Here is a 19,403-nt window from a genome sequence, read left to right on the forward strand (position 1 = left end):
ATCCTATGTAGTCAGTTGGCCGCTGCCTATCTGCGCCATCGTCCATCCACTCGCAGGTCTAACAGGGGGGCCCTCTGTGCTCACGTTCCACTGCCATGGCTGCTGGGGAGGGGTGGGGTGGCAGGAGCAGTACCAGCCCTATCAACAGCAGCCTGTCTAGAGTCGCTGATGAGCAGCTTTCTTCACCCGCATAGTGAAGAAACTACTCACCATCAGCTAGACATGAGCAGAACCTGAACCAGCAGGTGGTGGCATACTTGGAGTGCACCCTGCCAGCCATCATTGAAGATCCACTGGACTACTGGGCAGCCAAACTGGATTTGTGGCCGCAACTGGCAGAGTTTGCCCTGGAAAAGCTGTCCTGCCCAGCCAGTAGTGTGGCATCAGAGCAGGTGTTTAGTGCGGCGGGGGCCATAGTTACCACAAGAAGAACTCGCCTGTCTACCCAAAATGTGGAGAGACTGACCTTTGTCAAGATTAATCAGGGGTGGATCAGCCAGGATTTCCACCCACTAATGCCTGATGTATCAGACTAGATCATCCATGATACCACACCAACACTTTGACAAAAGAGACCGTTTTCTTCTGGCTACCTGCCTCAGCTACTATTCTGATGCTGCCACCCGCCTGATGCCACACATCTAATGCCAAGTGCTCCTTCTTTAACCCACCATCTTTAGCGGGTACTGGTATTGCCACCCAACTCAACACTATATGACCTTGCCACTCTTGGGCCTCCCGATGCTGCTGCCACCTCCACACTATGTCACCTTGCCACTCTGTGATCTTCTCATGCTGCTACCACCTCCACACTATGTCACCTTGCCACTCTGTGGTCTCCTCATGCTGCTTCCACCTCCACACTATGTCACCTTGCCACTCTGTGGTCTCCTCATGCTGTTGCCACCTCCACACTATGTCACCTTGCCACTCTGTGGTCTCCTCATGCTGATGCCACCTCCACACTGTCATTGTGCCACTCTGTGGTCTCCTCATGCTGCTGCCACCTCCACACTATGTCGCCATGCCACTCTGTGGCCTCCTCATGCTGCTGCCACCTCCACACTATGTCATTGTGCCAGTCTGTGGTCTCCTCATGCTGCGGCCACCTCCACACTTTGTTACCTTGCCACTATGTGGTCTTCTGATGTTGCTGCCACGTTCACACTATGTCACCTTGCCACTCTGTGGTCTTCTGATGCTGTTGCCACCTCCACACTATGTCACCTTGCCACTCTGTGGCCTCCTCCTAATGCTGACGCTACCTCCAGGCTCTCTCATTGGACCACTCTGTGGTCTCCTCATGCTGCTTCCACCTCACCACTATGTCATAGGGCCACTCTGTGGACTTCTCATGCTGTTCCCATCCTCCCCACTTCATGACTGGGCCACTATTTTGTCTTTCGTTCTGGCTGAGATCATCATTTATTTGACCCTTCTTCTGATCTGTCAGAAGGAAGGAAAAATGAGAAGCACAACGGATCCTTTCTGTGTAGCAGCTGTAAGGCCTGTATGGTCCCATCAGAATTGGCTTGTGATTTGGTAGCCAAAAGCAGTAGTGGGTACAAAACACAGAAGACATGAAAATATTCCATTCACGTGTCATCTCTGTTTTGATCCACTCCTGTTTCTTTTGGCATTAGCAATACTGATGGATTACTGACGAAATGCTGACCAAGCAAAGGCGGATGCTCAACAGACAGGATCCGCTTTTTGTGGGTTATTGTTCTGACAGATCAGAGGAAGGGCAAAATAATCAGTGACGTCAACACTAACTTACTGCTGACACCCTCTCCACTCTGTCGGGGAACTCTACTTGTATAAGCTTTTAATAGAACAGGTTCTGTAGACATCTATATGGAATCAGCTGGCGACAGTGTAAAAGGAGTGTGCATTTTCTTGACGCTAACATTGACCTGTAAGGCTGAGTTCACACTTGAGTTATTTGGTCAGTTTTGACCCCGTGACTGCACAAATAAGTTAAGTGTGCAGTGATTCTGAGAGCAACGCCTGTCACCTGCATGTCATACAGATTCACAGCACAGTATTATTTCACTACCAAAGCAGACTCCCTATGTGTGTTACTGCAAGGCACACTGTTCTACACCACTATAAAGGCTCTCTGCAGCCAGAAAATAGCAGTTTTTTAACTAAATTCGCCGCGAATAAATTTGGATTAAACCAAATTTTTCAAAAGAAATTAGGCGAACCGGCGAATCAAATTTTAAAAAAATTCACTCATCTCTAATGTTGATGGAAACTGGAAAACCTAAGGATTTTACTGGATGCTGGATCGTTTTGTGTATAGGCTAAACTAGGCTGATATCAATGGCAACTGGCATGTGAGCCGCAGGTCAACCTTAGAATATATCTATTTTCAGGCTTTACTTGCGTGTCCATGGAAACTGTCTGCTGGATAGATAATATGCATTTTTTTGGAATCCATCAACCTTTGAAAAATTTTTAGCAACCTATGTCCCCGGTAATTACCAGAGAATGTGTTCCCTGCTACTGTCTAATTACTATACTGTACCTGTGACAGCATACGCTTGTAAAGTGAACATAACTCGTCCAAGGTATATTTAAAGCATAAGATATTTACTCAGAAATTGCATCAAAGACTCTTGAGTATGTTCTCTTCTTACTTCTGCTCATACATTCAGGCCTTCACTAGACGCATTTAAAGGGTTTGTATAGAAAAACATAGTTCCTTTCTGTCATGGCAATAGCACACAACATACATACAACATACAACCTAGAGACAGGTGTGAGGCTGTTTTTTTCAAGATAGTCATCTTTCTAATGCTGGATTATCCTTCTAAAATAGTGATCTATAAGTTGACTCGGGGGAGGGGGAGAGGGATGGGTGGTCACCCATGGATAGTCATGCATAACATATGGATCTCTGGAAAATCACATATACCATTCCATTACAGAAGGCTACCAGAAGAGAAGAAAGAAACAATGAAACACTACTATTCTTCCACCATCTGTCTAATGCAATCTTTTCCCATATGAGATCTTTTTTTGGAGTCTGAGTAAAGTGATCTGCTAGGGTGTCAGGAATAGGTATATTTAGTACAAGAACGACACTGGAATGGCTGGAATTTTTATGCTTGCCCCCTTTTTAGATGCCCTAGTCTCCCAATATTTGGAAACTCGCTACAGTTGGTTACTTTGAGAAATGGAAAAGATAACAAGTTATTTTTCAGATGCCATATTGCACCAATAACACTGCTCCCATCACAGTGCCCAAAATACTAAACTAATAACATTGCAATACCCTCATATCAGTGCCAATGAGGCTCTGTTCACAATAGCACCATGGCTTCCATTTGCAACCCATTAAAGTCAGATCTGGGGTCCATCAGAAATCCCATAATAGCAAAAAGTAGATACTTTGGGGCTTCACATATAACATCACCCCTGGGCTCTTCCCTGTTGGAATAATTGAACATATCGTTGCTCAGTCTACAGTGCAAGCTTTTTATCATAAAGAGAGAGAGTTACAAAGTTTTTTGCAACAATGCTAGAACAGAGGTCTCCAACCTTCTGAAGATCATGAGTTATCTTCATATAGGACAGGCCCCGCGAGGAAGAGCACAGCGAAACGATCGTCGGGCGGCACGTTCCAGATTGGGTCAGTAACCTTGATGATTATTGCTAGTAACAATGTATTAGACCTCGCAGATGTTTGTCACCAGTCTTTACAATAAGCGGTGAATTGCATGATATTAATGTATGGTTATATACCGAGTCTAATATATGTTTACATTGCTATCTATAATTGTACTAGGCCCTCTAGTCTGGAGCTGAGTATATTTGTCATACTTCAGTTTTTTCCATGTCTGCTGCTATATGTATTTTATGATAAGTATGTAAAATATATGTGGATTACCCAATAAAATTTTTCAAGTTTATAAAATAACTTTTTGCATGGTAGCTTTTTTAGCTTGATAGGAGTTGCATGTACGGATTCCATGCAAGATACTTATAGTATTTAATCTTTGGTGTTATAGGACAGGTTATGTAGAGCCAATATTCTGATACTGATGTCCTATCCTTAGGATAGATCATCAACATCAGATCGGAGAGGGTCTGACAATCAGGACCCCCGCTGCTCAGTTGTTTGAGGGGGCCGCAGCTTACCAAGCAAAGCAACAGCCATTGGATAGCGGCTATGCTTGGTATTGCAGCTCAGTCCCATTCACTTGAATTGGACTGAGCTGCTCCTAGGCCACGTGATCGATGAACGTGTCGTCACTGGCCCTCTACAAACAGCTGATCTGCAGGGGTGATGGGAGTCAGACCCATGTTGATATGATACTGATGACCTATCCTGAGAATAGGCCATTAACCGCTTGCCGCCACGCTAACGCCGAAAGGCGTCATTTCTGCGGCGCTCCCAGGTCACACTAACGCCAATGGGCGTCATCTCGCGTGAGCCGAGATTTCCTGTGAACGCGCGCACACAGGCGCGCGCGCTCACAGGAACGGAAGGTAAGAGAGTTGATCTCCAGCCTGCCAGCGGCGATCGTTCGCTGGCAGGCTGGAGATGTGTTTTTTTTAACCCCTAACAGGTATATTAGACGCTGTTTTGATAACAGCGTCTAATATACCTGCTACCTGGTCCTCTGGTGGTCCCCTTTGTTTGGATCGACCACCAGAGGACACAGGTAGCTCAGTAAAGTCCCACCAAGCACCACTACACTACACTACACCCCCCCCCCCGTCACTTATTAACCCCTTATTAGCCCCTGATCACCCCATATAGACTCCCTGATCACCCCCCTGTCATTGATTACCCCCCTGTCATTGATTACCCCCCTGTAAAGCTCCATTCAGACGTCCGCATGATTTTTACGGATCCACTGATAGATGGATCGGATCCGCAAAACACATACGGACGTCTGAATGAAGCCTTACAGGGGCATGATCAATGACTGTGGTGATCACCCCATATAGACTCCCTGATCACCCCCCTGTAAAGCTCCATTCAGATGTCCGCATGATTTTTACGGATGCACTGATAGATGGATCGGATCCGCAAAACGCATCCAGATGTCTGAATGAAGCCTTACAGGGGCATGATCAATGACTGTGGTGATCACCCCATATAGACTCCCTGATCACCCCCCTGTAAAGCTCCATTCAGATGTCCGCATGATTTTTACGGATGCACTGATAGATGGATCGGATCCGCAAAACGCATCCGGACGTCTGAATGAAGCCTTACAGGGGCATGATCAATGACTGTGGTGATCACCCCATATAGACTCCCTGATCACCCCCCTGTAAAGCTCCATTCAGACGTCCGCATGATTTTTACGGATGCACTGATAGATGGATCGGATCCGCAAAACGCATCCGGACGTCTGAATGAAGCCTTACAGGGGCATGATCAATGACTGTGGTGATCACCCCATATAGACTCCCTGATCACCCCCCTGTCATTGATTACCCCCCTGTAAAGCTCCATTCAGATGTCCGCATGATTTTTACGGATGCACTGATAGATGGATCGGATCCGCAAAACGCATCCGGACGTCTGAATGAAGCCTTACAGGGGCGTGATCAATGACTGTGGTGATCACCCCATATAGACTACCTGATCACCCCCCTGTCATTGATTACCCCCCTGTAAAGCTCCATTCAGATGTCCGCATGATTTTTACGGATGCACTGATAGATGGATCGGATCCGCAAAACGCATACGGACGTCTGAATGAAGCCTTACACGGGCGTGATCAATGACTGTGGTTATCACCCCATATAGACTCCCTGATCACCCCCCTGTAAAGCTCCATTCAGATGTCCGCATGATTTTTACGGATGCACTGATAGATGGATCGGATCCGCAAAACGCATCCGGACGTCTGAATGAAGCCTTACAGGGGCGTGATCAATGACTGTGGGGATCACCCCATATAGACTCCCTGATCACCCCCCTGTCATTGATTACCCCCCTGTCATTGATTACCCCCCTGTAAAGCTCCATTCAGACGTCCGCATGATTTTTACGGATCCACTGATAGATGGATCGGATCCGCAAAACGCATCCGGACGTCTGAATGAAGCCTTACAGGGGCGTGATCAATGACTGTGGTGATCACCCCATATAGACTCCCTGATCACCCCCCTGTCATTGATTACCCCCCTGTAAAGCTCCATTCAGACGTCCGCATGATTTTTACGGATCCACTGATAGATGGATCGGATCCGCAAAACGCATCCCGACGTCTGAATGAAGCCTTACAGGGGCATGATCAATGACTGTGGTGATCACCCCATATAGACTCCCTGATCATCCCCCTGTCATTGATCACCACCCCTGTCATTGATCACCCCCCCTGTCATTGATCACCCCCCCTGTCATTGATCACCCCCCCTGTCATTGATCACCCCTCTGTAAGGCTCCATTCAGACATTTTTTTGGCCCAAGTTAGCGGAATTATTATTTTTTTTTTCTTACAAAGTCTCATATTCCACTAACTTGTGTCAAAAAATAAAATCTCACATGAACTCACCATACCCCTCACGGAAACCAAATGCGTAAAATTTTTTAGACATTTATATTCCAGACTTCTTCTCACGCTTTAGGGCCCCTAGAATGCCAGGGCAGTATAAATACCCCACATGTGACCCCATTTCGGAAAGAAGACACCCCCAGGTATTCCGTGAGGGGCATATTGAGTCCATGAAAGATTGAAATTTTTGTCCCAAGTTAGCGGAACGGGAGACTTTGTGAGAAAAAAATTAAAAATATCAATTTCCGCTAACTTGTGCCAAAAAAAAAAAATTTCTATGAACTCGCCATGCCCCTCATTGAATACCTTGGGGTGTCTTCTTTCCAAAATGGGGTCACATGTGGGGTATTTATACTGCCCTGGCATTCTAGGGGCCCCAAAGCGTGAGAAGAAGTCTGGTATCCAAATGTCTAAAAATGCCCTCCTAAAAGGAATTTGGGCACCTTTGCGCATCTAGGCTGCAAAAAAGTGTCACACATCTGGTATCGCCGTACTCAGGAGAAGTTGGGGAATGTGTTTTGGGGTGTTTACATATACCCATGCTGGGTGAGAGAAATATCTTGGTCAAATGCCAACTTTGTATAAAAAAATGGGAAAAGTTGTCTTTTGCCAAGATATTTCTCTCACCCAGCAAGGGTATATGTAAAATGACACCCCAAAACACATTCCCCAACTTCTCCTGAATACGGCGATACCACATGTGTGACACTTTTTTGCAGCCTAGGTGGGCAAAGGGGCCCATATTCCAAAGAGCACCTTTAGGATTTCACAGGTCATTTACCTACTTACCACACATTAGGGCCCCTGGAAAATGCCAGGGCAGTATAACTACCCCACAAGTGACCCCATTTTGGAAAGAAGACACCCCAAGGTATTCCGTGAGGGGCATGGCGAGTTCCTAGAATTTTTTATTTTTTGTCACAAGTTAGTGGAAAATGCTGATTTTTTATTTTTTTTTTTCATACAAAGTCTCATATTCCACTAACTTGTGACAAAAAATAAAAACTTCCATGAACTCACTATGCCCATCAGCGAATACCTTGGGGTCTCTTCTTTCCAAAATGGGGTCACTTGTGGGGTAGTTATACTGCCCTGGCATTCTAGGGGCCCAAATGTGTGGTAAGGAGTTTGAAATCAAATTCTGTAAAAAATGACCAGTGAAATCCGAAAGGTGCTCTTTGGAATATGGGCCCCTTTGCCCACCTAGGCTGCAAAAAAGTGTCACACATCTGGTATCCCCGTACTCAGGAGAAGGTGGGGAATGTGTTTTGGGGTGTCATTTTACATATACCCCTGCTGGGTGAGAGGAATATCTTGGCAAAAGACAACTTTTCCCATTTTTTTATACAAAGTTGGCATTTGACCAAGATATTTATCTCACCCAGCATGGGTATATGTAAAAAGACACCCCAAAACACATTCCTCAACTTCTCCTGAGTACGGCGATACCAGATGTGTGACACTTTTTTGCAGCCTAGGTGGGCAAAGGGGCCCATATTCCAAAGAGCACCTTTCGGATTTCACAGGTCATTTTTTACAGAACTTGATTTCAAACTCCTTACCACACATTCGGGCCCCTAGAATGCCAGGGCAGTATAACTACCCCACAAGTGACCCCATTTTGGAAAGAAGAGACCCCAAGGTATTCGCTGATGGGCATAGTGAGTTCATGGAAGTTTTTATTTTTTGTCACAAGTTAGTGGAATATGAGACTTTGTATGAAAAAAAATAAAATAAAAAAATCATCATTTTCCACTAACTTGTGACAAAAAATAAAAAATTCTAGGAACTTGCCATGCCCCTTACGGAATACCTTGGGGTGTCTTCTTTCCAAAATGGGGTCACTTGTGGGGTAGTTATACTGCCCTGGCATTCTAGGGGCCCGAATGTGTGGTAAGGAGTTTGAAATCAAATTCTGTAAAAAATGACCTGTGAAATCCGAAAGGTGCTCTTTGGAATATGGGCCCCTTTGCCCACCTAGGCTGCAGAAAAGTGTCACACATCTGGTATTGCCGTACTCAGGAGAAGGTGGGGAATGTGTTTTGGGGTGTCATTTTACATATACCCATGCTGGGTGAGAGAAATATCTTGGCAAAAGACAACTTTTCCCATTTTTTTTATACAAAGTTGGCATTTGACCAAGATATTTATCTCACCCAGCATGGGTATATGTAAAAAGACACCCCAAAACACATTCCTCAACTTCTCCTGAATACAGAGATACCAGATGTGTGACACTTTTTGCAGCCTAGGTGGGCAAAGGGGCCCATATTCCAAAGAGCACCTTTCGGATTTCACAGGTCATTTTTTACAGAATTTGATTTCAAACTCCTTACCACACATTTGGGCCCCTAGAATGCCAGGGCAGTATAACTACCCCACAAGTTACCCCATTTTGGAAAGAAGAGACCCCAAGGTATTTCGTGATGGGCATAGTGAGTTCATAGAAGTTTTTATTTTTTGTCACAAGTTAGTGGAATATGATTCATCATTTTCCGCTAACTTGTGACAAAAAATAAAAAGTTCTATGAACTCACTATGCCCATCAACGAATACCTTAGGGTGTGTACTTTCCGAAATGGGGTCATTTGTGGGGTGTTTGTACTGTCTGGCCATTGTAGAACCTCAGGAAACATGACAGGTGCTCAGAAAGTCAGAGCTGCTTCAAAAAGCGGAAATTCACATTTTTGTACCATAGTTTGTAAACGCTATAACTTTTACCCAAACCATTTTTTTTTTACCCAAACATTTTTTTTTTATCAAAGACATGTAGAACTATAAATTTAGAGCAAAATTTCTATATGGATCTCGTTTTTTTTGCAAAATTTTACAACTGAAAGTGAAAAATGTCATTTTTTTGCAAAAAAATCGTTAAATTTCGATTAATAACAAAAAAAGTAAAAATGTCAGCAGCAATGAAATACCACCAAATGAAAGCTCTATTAGTGAGAAGAAAAGGAGGTAAAATTCATTTGGGTGGTAAGTTGCATGACCGAGCAATAAACGGTGAAAGTAGTGTAGTGCCGATTTGTAAAAAAGGGCCTGGTCTTTAGGGGGGTATAAACCTGTGGTCCTTAAGTGGTTAATATTGGAATATCAGAAAAGCCCTTTAAGGGTATGTTCACATGTGGATTTCACTGCAGATTGACCAAATTTGCAAATTATAATAATTTTATTGACAGACACACACACAGGGACTCGTGGTTTAATTCTGTCCTATGTCTCTTTTTGGAGACATCTAAATGACAAAATAACAGAACACGGCTGGCATACCCCGGCAGCTATAAATGTGGCCTCAATAAATGTAAGATAAGTCCTCTAGTGGAGGTAGAAGAAAAGCTTTTCATCCTTTGTCACTCCAAAAAAGTAATATATTAACAGCTATATCACTTGCAACATTGCTACCGTGGTATATCTTGCATCTTCCAAATTCTGCAAAAAGCAATGCGTGGGGTGTACCATGAGTCCTCTAAAAGTCAGAATGAGACATCATTTATCTGAAGTTATAGGGGTTGTTCCACAAAAAAATATTCTACAGTTTTCAAACCAGCAATTGGATCTGAATAATTTTGTGATTGCATGTAATTAGACATTTTGTATATCTACTGAGTTATGCAATAAAATATATCCGTATAGCGCCACCTGCTGTTAGTTGTTTGCTTTCTTTTTTTCTTATTTGTTTGTCCTGCTCACTGAGAAGGCCGCACATGCTCAGTTTCATCCTTCAGCTGCCTCCTGAGCTGTGATAGGGAGAGCTGAGACACGCCCCCTGAGCTGTGATAGGGAGAGCTGAGACACGCCCCCTGAGCTGCAGCAGAACAGACACTCCTCTTGAGCTGTCAGCTTGATATTAATCTAGCAGAGCAATGAATGGGGAGATCTCTGGATCCATGTGTACAGGGCTGGTTCTAGCTTTGTTAGAAAGAGACTGTCCTGTACTACAGTATATGCTGTCTGATTTTCATTTTTTACATTAGTCATCGGTTAACCCCTTTAAGGTAAAGAATACCTCTAATATATCGATGTTGACTCACCACTTTAAGGAGGTAAATGCGGGCGACAACAGGGGCTTCTATTTCAAGAAAATTGAAAAAGCATGTACAGATAGATCATTTAGGGGGTTGACCACAAAAAGAAAGTTGTTAAACAGGGTAACTTTTTGGCTCTTTATGTTAAACACATTGAGATTATCTATTTTGTATGTTTTTGCAATACAGTTTTATACATTATGCTAATCATATATAATGATATGAAGAGACAACGTTAAACTTCTGCATGAAAATAATTTACTAATCAATACGGGATGTGTTTTGCAGCCCCAACAAATATTTTAGGGTAGATATGTTTTTTCAGTTATATGCTATGACTAAGGATTGAGGGTATGCAAATGGTATCTTAACAAGCTATGCCTTTAATACCACCAGATGTAACGCACCACCAACTACGCCTGAAATACGCCTAATATAGGCGTATTTCAGTATAACAAATGACCACCAATGTATTTACATAACGCCTGTTTCCAGTCAGTTGCTCAAACTTACTTGTTTGCCTGCCCCAGGGTGCCCTATTAAAATGCCTATTTATCTATCCTATAAGGCCGAGTTCACACGAACGTGTGTGACCCATGCCCGTGCTGCGGCCCGCAAATTGCGGGCCGCAATGCACGATTGCCGGCCGTAGGTCAGCAACATCGGATCGCGGACCGATTCACTTTAATGGGTCCGCGATCCGCCCGTTCCGCAAAAAGATAGGACATGTTTTATCTTTTTGCGGAACGGAAGTACGGGACACAACCCCACGGAAGCACTCCGTAGTGCTTCCGAGGGGTCCCGTTTTGTGCGGGCATTCCGCAATTCCGGATTTGTGGACCCATTGAAGTGAATGGGTCCGCATCCGTGATGCGGAATGCACACGGAACTGTGGCCGTATATAAGGCCACGGATCACACACGTTCGTGTGAACTAGGCCTAAGTCAGTGTTCAACCTTTTAAACAGGCCTTGAGGCATGACTTCAATAATAATTGAGCCAGACCCTCATCTGCAGACAGCTGTTTCGGGGGATTACCCTTTATTAGTGCAGAGCAGAGAGTACTGGCTCAACTGGGTGAGAGGACTAGGTCAGGATTTGGGGAATTACACATCTCCTTACGGAGAGTGCCAAAACAGCGTGAGGAGTCTTAAAGGTCAGGCAATGCTCCTCTGGAATTCTGGGAAGAGGGTATGAGCTCCTAGCAAGCTCTGCCTCTAATGCCACCAGATGTAATAAGGCTATTTTCACAATAGCGGCAGGACGGATCCGACAGGCTGTTCACCCTGTCGGATCTGTCCTGCCGCTATTTCGCCGTGCCGATGGACCGCCGCTCTGTCCCTATTGTCTATAATGTGGACGGGGGCGGAGCTCCGGTGCAGCATTGCAGTGCACCGCGAAAGGCCACCGGACTAAAAGTACTGCATGTCCGACTCTCACCGTGAACTGCCGTGCTGCGCCGAACCTCCGCCCTCGTCCCCGTTATAGTCAATGGGGACGGAGCAGCAGTCCGGCGGCAGGCAAAATAGCGGCAGGACGGATCCCACAGGGTGAACAGCTTGTCGGATCCGTCCTGCCGCTAGTGTGAAAGTACAGAGCGGCGGTCCATCGGCACTTGCGGTTTTCTTTTCCGGCATAGAGTTCCATCCTAGGGGCTCTATACCGGAAAAGAACTGATCAGTTTTATCCCCATGCATTCTGAATGGAGAGCAATCCGTTCAGGATGCATCAGGATGTCTTCAGTTCAGTCTTTTTGACTCATCAGGACAAAGATAAAACCTTAGCATGGTACGGTTTTATCTCCGGCCAAAAAAACTGAAGACTTGCCTGAATGCCGATCCGGCATTTTTTTTCCATAAGAATGTATTAGTGCCGGATCTGTAATTCAAAATACCGGAATACCGGATCCGTCCTTCCAGTCTGGGCATGCGCAGACCGAAAAAAAGCTAAAAATGAAAAATGCCGGATGCGTTTTTCCAGATGACACCGGATGCATTGTCCTGATGCATTTCAATGCATTTTTTTTTTTATCCTGATTAGTCTTACAAATGCCATCAGTTGGCATACGTTTTGACGGAACTGCTTGCCGGATCACTCTGCCGCAAGTGTGAAAGTAGCCTAACTCACCCAATTAAGCCATTAGTCTCTGCTATGCACTGATGAGGGGCAATCACTCCGAAAACAGCTGTCTGCAGATGAGGTGCTGGCTTAATTATTATCCAAGTCATGTCTCAAGGCCTGTTTAAAAGGTTGAACATTGACTTATAGGATAGCTACCTTACATATGGTGGCATGAGGCAGAGCTTGCTAAAAGCTCATTTGTATACCCTCTTCACAGAATTCCAGAGGAGCATTGCCTGGCCTATAAGACTCCTCATGCTAATAAGGCGCTCTCCTTAAGGAGATATAGTATCTCCCACATTAATAAAGATTGTTGTTGCACAGTGGTGCACTTGTTTCATGAAGGTATGGGTCGCACAAGCAGGACTGGTCCTAGATCGCTGTAAAAAGGAATGTCAATGACTCCTAAGAGATTAAAATCTATGCAGATTTCCCAGGACACTGATTTAGCGTAGTGTACTGTTGTCCAAGAGAACACACATTACAGTTATGACCCTGAACATTAGAACATGGTGGCCTATGATATTTTCAACCACAAGGAACATCTATTATTACAGGGACAAGATCCTGACTGCACAATCCCACGATGAAATTCTTTCTCTACCATTTATATGCTTAATGTTAGGTTCATGGTGTAGGTTACAAAATTCCTATTTTTTTAATTCTATTTCCTAATGTCATAATAACACTGTGTAGCTTTATGTAAGTTAATAAAACAGAATACAAAACCGAATTGACCGTCACCCACAGTCAGCAAGAGAAGAGGATATAAATAAAATGTATTAAGACTGGTGTCTAAAATGTGCATAAACCCCTAAGATTGCGGTGGAAAAACCAAAGTTATGAAGAGGCGCCGGCCTCTCCATAACTTCGGCAGATCCTTCGCCAGTTCTAAATGTTTGACAATTCCCTAGCTGTCTAACATTAAGACCTTTTTCTACGCCTGAAACAGGCGTAGAAAATGGTACATCAGGAAGGCTGTTCCCCTCCCCCACGTCACGCCCTCAAAATTTTAGACCCGGCGTGAGCGGGGAAAAGTGTCAGATGGCAACACAACGCACCACCAACTACGCCTGAAATACGCCTAATATAGGCGTATTGCAGTATAACAAATGACCACCAATGTATTTACATAACGCCTGTTTCCAGCCAGTTGCTCAAACTTACTTGTTTGCCTGCCCCAGGGTGCCCTATTAAAATGCCAAATATTTTATATTAAGTTACAACAAAGTTTTAGAGTTGACTGCCCCTTCTACTGAAATGCTGATGGAAGGTGCATGTGGGCTATCATGTGGATCCTCATTAGTGTAATAAGTGCCTGCTCCCCCAACTTGACTACAATGTTGTGACTGCAGGAGCGGATTGGGAACTTACAGTGGCCCTAGAAAAAAACTAAAAGTGACCCCATTTGTAGGTGGGTCCAAATTGACAGAATGCGGGGTAACACAAGTAGGCAGGGCCAGCAATACCATAGTGCAAAATACCATCCCATCAGAACCATATACCACAATGCACAATATATTGCCCCAAAAGCTATCCCTTTGTGGTGGCCATCAATAGATCCATTTTCTGTCCTCCTCGAGTTGTCTCTGATTAAGGTATGGAGCAGAGGGGCTTAGTAGGTGAGATGCCGTAGTACTGTTTGGAATAAGATTTACAGAGACTGCTGTTTCTGGGTTACCAGAAAACTGGTGCACACTAAGCCCTAAATATCATGCAGCCATTAACAATACAGATCTACTAAACAGTACGGTCCCACTTATCTTAATTAGAGCCTGCAGTGGCTTGTATGGCCGCGTCACAACCAAGACATGATCACGCAGCGTGGTGGTACTCCAGGGGCCCCTGAGTGTATGACCACACGGAGTGGCCATGCTGCACCTGAGATGCATCCTATTAGCTAATTCCAACCACTTTGTTTCTTCTGTTTTCATAGTTAATAGCCGTGCGTCCATCAAAAAAAGTCATGTAAACATACCCTATGATTGGATTTACTCTGGACTTTTTTGATCACATATAAAAACCATGGAAAAACCACACGTGGTTTTTCTGTGGGTTTCCGTGCATACAGGGGAAGCACACCGCTTTTATAAACTTTACCTATACAAGCCACATGGTCAAAATCCACACTGCAAACTGCAACAACTCTACATGCCATCCATGGTCGGGTTTTACTGATCTGTTTCACAGAAAACTGAAAAAAGTTTGAAAAAAGTTTCTCTTTTTGACAGGCGCAGATCAACCAAGGTGGAAAAACACAAACCTTTGTGGATTAACAACTCGGATGCAGCATGGTCCGAGTATTTGCATCACCGTATTCTCCGTAATTTGCTATTTTATTTTGTGGCAAAAATGCAGCATTTGCACTAAATCACAGTAACCACATAGTAGTTTTCAAAATGTTTTCTTACCTGTTTTGTATAATTATAATCTTTTTGCAAATGAAAAACGACACAAAATGTCATGTGCCAATACAACTTTAGATGACGCAATTTGATAAATATGATACATGCCACCTGCCACCCCAATGCTGCCCTGATCATGGGGAGGTCTGGCAGAAGTTATCAATGGGAGTCAAGTTATTAAGGGCTCATGCACACAAACGTATTTTCTTTCCGTGTCCGTTCCGTTTTTTCATTTTTTTTCAGACCCGTGCATCCGAAAAAAATAAAATGGAAGGTACTCCGTGTGCATACCATTTCCGTATGGCCATTTAGCAAAAAAATAGAACATGTCCTATTATTGTCCGCATCACGGACAATGATAGGACTATTTTATTCGGGGCCAGCTGTTCTGTTCCGCAAAATACAGAATACACGGACGTCATCCGTTTTTTTTGCGGACCACAAAATACATACGGTCGTGTGAATGAGCCCAAATGTGTAATGCACTAAAATTCTCTGGGAAATAAAGGGGGGTCTTCAGAGGGACACCGCTTCTATTACATTCATACTGTATAACTCAAAAGCCGATCTAAGACCTCATCAACACGCTGGAGCCACGTGCCTGGAGGTTGTCCAGAAGCAGACGAAATCCTTGAGGTTCCTTACGACAGAGCTGAGTCTGCATTTCTCGTCGATATAGGGTGACTTCGTACAGCACCATATTGAGAAGTCCCATGGTACACGGCAAGAAAGCTGCATCAAATGTGGGTAAAGCATGACCTTAGAGAAATCTAGGGGTGACGTATAACACCTCCATACAACAGGTGGTAGAGAACCGCAATACATCTGTCTGCGTGACATGTATTACATTTCCATCTGATAAGCATAAAACAGCAATACATCATGAAAGAATACTCAGTAATAGGCAGTTAGGACCTAAGACGGACATGTTCTGGGGTACCATAGTAAATCTAATAACTTACAAACATGGATAAGTTTCGAAGAAGGTGAGAAGTAGGGAACTGGGAAGTATGGCTAGCTGCATGCTTCCTTGTGTGACATCACCGCCCACAGTTTGTGTTAGATTAGCCCTGTCAGTCGTGTCACCAGACCCCCAAAGCAGCCTGGACAACCCCTGTAAACTTCTAATCGTGATGTCCTTACCTTTCAATATCTGGACATAAACAAGCCCCTGGCCACCAGCATAGCAGGGAGAGGAGGGCTCCACGGACTTCACTGTACCCAGTCAGCCAGGCCTGAGCTCCAATGCCTGCACTGTCTCTGCCTCACATTTTCCAGTCACAAACTTGCAGCCAAGACCCTGCCCAGCCCCTAAGAATTTCCTGCTCTCTACCTCATCTCTATTGAAGCCTTGCGGCCTCGCTATTGCATGGAGAAGCTGCCAGGATCTTAACAGCTCCTGCTCTCTGCTCACTGACATGAAGTGGGGAACACATGCTTTACATTACTGGGCTTCCTCTTCTTCCTCCTGAATACCCCCAGGGCTCGAGATAATGATACTTATCATAGAAATAAACAGACCAGAAACAAAAGTGTGCGCCCGCAAGTCAGATTATTATAGGATATCTACACAAAACGCTTCACTGACTAGAAGAAAATGACAGCAAGTATTGCTCATGTCTGATCTGTTTATAGCGCCCACATATTCTGCAGCGCAGTGCGCCATTTGTCACCCCCCCCATCCCTGTTAGCGGTGGGGCTGACCGTCTAATTTCCCTATCTCACACAGGAAAATTTCAAAGGCAGCCCATAAACCTATCATACCAACTCCATGCAAAAGGTTCGGATCAGAACCCAGCACACTACTGAAGCAAGCGACAATGCAAACCTTTGATAGAGACACTGGGGCATTGGTTTTTTAGGCTGGTTTTATTTCCCCCCTAATTTATGAAGAGGCGCGCGCCTCGTTTCAAATGAAGACGCATCTATGGCAGTCCTGGCACCTGGATTAAAAACTATGCCATGGCATAGCTTTTCACCAACATTTACACCAGTTTCCACCACCTCCCACTCACCCCCCCCCACTCCGTCCTTTCCGGCCCATGAAACCGGCTGTGCAACTAAATATTGTTGCACGGCTAGTTAAAAATGGGACCTGCGACTATTTTTCAACTAAAATAGTCACGGAAAGAACTGCAGCAGAAAGGATATGTCCCCTGATCTGTGATAGAGAGAGAGAGCTGCAGCAGAAAGGATATGTCCCCTGATCTGTGATAGGGAGAGAGCTGCAGCAGAAAGGATATGTCCACTGATCTGTGACAGGGAGAGAGCTGCAGCAGAAAGGATATGTCCCCTGATCTGTGATAGGGAGAGAGAGCTGCAGCAGAAAGGATATGTCCCCTGATCTGTGATAGAGAGAGAGAGCTGCAGCAGAAAGGATATGTCCCCTGATCTGTGGTAGGGAGAGAGCTGCAGCAGAAAGGATATGTCCCCTGATCTGTGATAGGGAGAGAGATGCAGCAGAAAGGATATGTCCCCTGATCTGTGATAGGGAGAGAGCTGCAGTAGAAAGGGTATGTCCACTGATCTGTGATAGGGAGAGAGATGCAGCAGAAAGGATATGTCCACTGATCTGTGATAGGGCGAGAGCTGCAGCAGAAAGGATATGTCCACTGATCTGTGATAGAGAGAGAGCTGCAGCAGAAAGGATATGTCCCCTGATCTGTGATAGGGAGAGAGAGCTGCAGCAGAAAGGATATGTCCCCTGATCTGTGATAGGGAGAGAGCTGCAGCAGAAAGGATATGTCCTCTGATCTGTGATAGGGAGAGAGATGCAGCAGAAAGGATATGTCCCCTGATCTGTGATAGGGAGAGAGCTGCAGTAGAAAGGGTATGTCCACTGATCTGTGATAGGGAGAGAGATGCAGCAGAAAGGATATGTCCACTGATCTGTGATAGGGAGAGAGCTGCAGCAGAAAGGATATGTCCCCTGATCTGTGATAGGGAGAGAGCTGCAGCAGAAAGGATATGTCCCCTGATCTGTGATAGGGAGAGAGCTGCAGCAGAAAGGATATGTCCACTGATCTGTGACAGGGAGAGAGCTGCAGCAGAAAGGATATGTCCCCTGATCTGTGATAGGGAGAGAGAGCTGCAGCAGAAAGGATATGTCCCCTGATCTGTGATAGAGAGAGAGAGCTGCAGCAGAAAGGATATGTCCCCTGATCTGTGGTAGGGAGAGAGCTGCAGCAGAAAGGATATGTCCCCTGATCTGTGATAGGGAGAGAGATGCAGCAGAAAGGATATGTCCCCTGATCTGTGATAGGGAGAGAGCTGCAGTAGAAAGGGTATGTCCACTGATCTGTGATAGGGAGAGAGATGCAGCAGAAAGGATATGTCCACTGATCTGTGATAGGGCGAGAGCTGCAGCAGAAAGGATATGTCCACTGATCTGTGATAGAGAGAGAGCTGCAGCAGAAAGGATATGTCCCCTGATCTGTGATAGGGAGAGAGAGCTGCAGCAGAAAGGATATGTCCCCTGATCTGTGATAGGGAGAGAGCTGCAGCAGAAAGGATATGTCCTCTGATCTGTGATAGGGAGAGAGATGCAGCAGAAAGGATATGTCCCCTGATCTGTGATAGGGAGAGAGCTGCAGTAGAAAGGGTATGTCCACTGATCTGTGATAGGGAGAGAGATGCAGCAGAAAGGATATGTCCACTGATCTGTGATAGGGAGAGAGCTGCAGCAGAAAGGATATGTCCCCTGATCTGTGATAGGGAGAGAGCTGCAGCAGAAAGGATATGTCCACTGATCTGTGATAGAGAGAGAGCTGCAGCAGAAAGGATATGTCCCCTGATCTGTGATAGGGAGAGAGAGCTGCAGCAGAAAGGATATGTCCCCTGATCTGTGATAGGGAGAGAGCTGCAGCAGAAAGGATATGTCCCCTGATCTGTGATAGGGAGAGAGCTGCAGCAGAAAGGATATGTCCCCTGATCTGTGATAGGGAGAGAGCTGCAGCAGAAAAGACGTGCCCTATAAGAAAGGACATGCCCCTAATCTGGCTGAGCAATTGGAGCAATGTATGGGGATATCTCTGGATTCATGTGAGGTATAGGGCCGGTTCTAGCTTTGTTAGAGAATGTCATGTACTATATAATGTCTGATTTTCATTTAATACATTAATCATAGGAAAACCCCTTTAGGTGAAAAATTGGGCCTCATGAATAGAACTGTTCTAATAGGAAGTCTCATTGTTGGCGATAACACCCTACTTTGGAAAAATGAAAGTTTTTAATTGGAACCTGTCACGTTGAATATGGTGTCTGAGCTGCAGGCAGCATATTATAGAGCAGGAGGAGCTGAGCAGATTGATATATAGCTGTTTG

The 19,403-nt window shown here is 44.9% G+C and overlaps 1 protein-coding gene across 4 annotated transcripts in view; it reads right to left on the bottom strand.

Annotated features, from left to right (window-relative positions):
• Positions 1–19,403, bottom strand: part of SGCD (sarcoglycan delta) — an 836,092-nt gene that overhangs the window by 313,112 nt on the left and 503,577 nt on the right. The window contains exon 1 of one of the 4 annotated variants that reach the window (XM_040440002.1): positions 16,224–16,375. The exons of the other annotated variants lie outside the window; for them this stretch is intronic. The gene's annotated coding sequence lies outside the window, so the exon portion shown is untranslated. Of the gene's footprint in view, positions 1–16,223; positions 16,376–19,403 lie in introns of those variants that run through there. 4 annotated transcript variants of the gene reach the window in all.

Source organism: Bufo bufo, chromosome 1 (genome assembly GCF_905171765.1).
Source record: "Bufo bufo chromosome 1, aBufBuf1.1, whole genome shotgun sequence".
Taxonomy (NCBI): domain Eukaryota; kingdom Metazoa; phylum Chordata; class Amphibia; order Anura; family Bufonidae; genus Bufo; species Bufo bufo.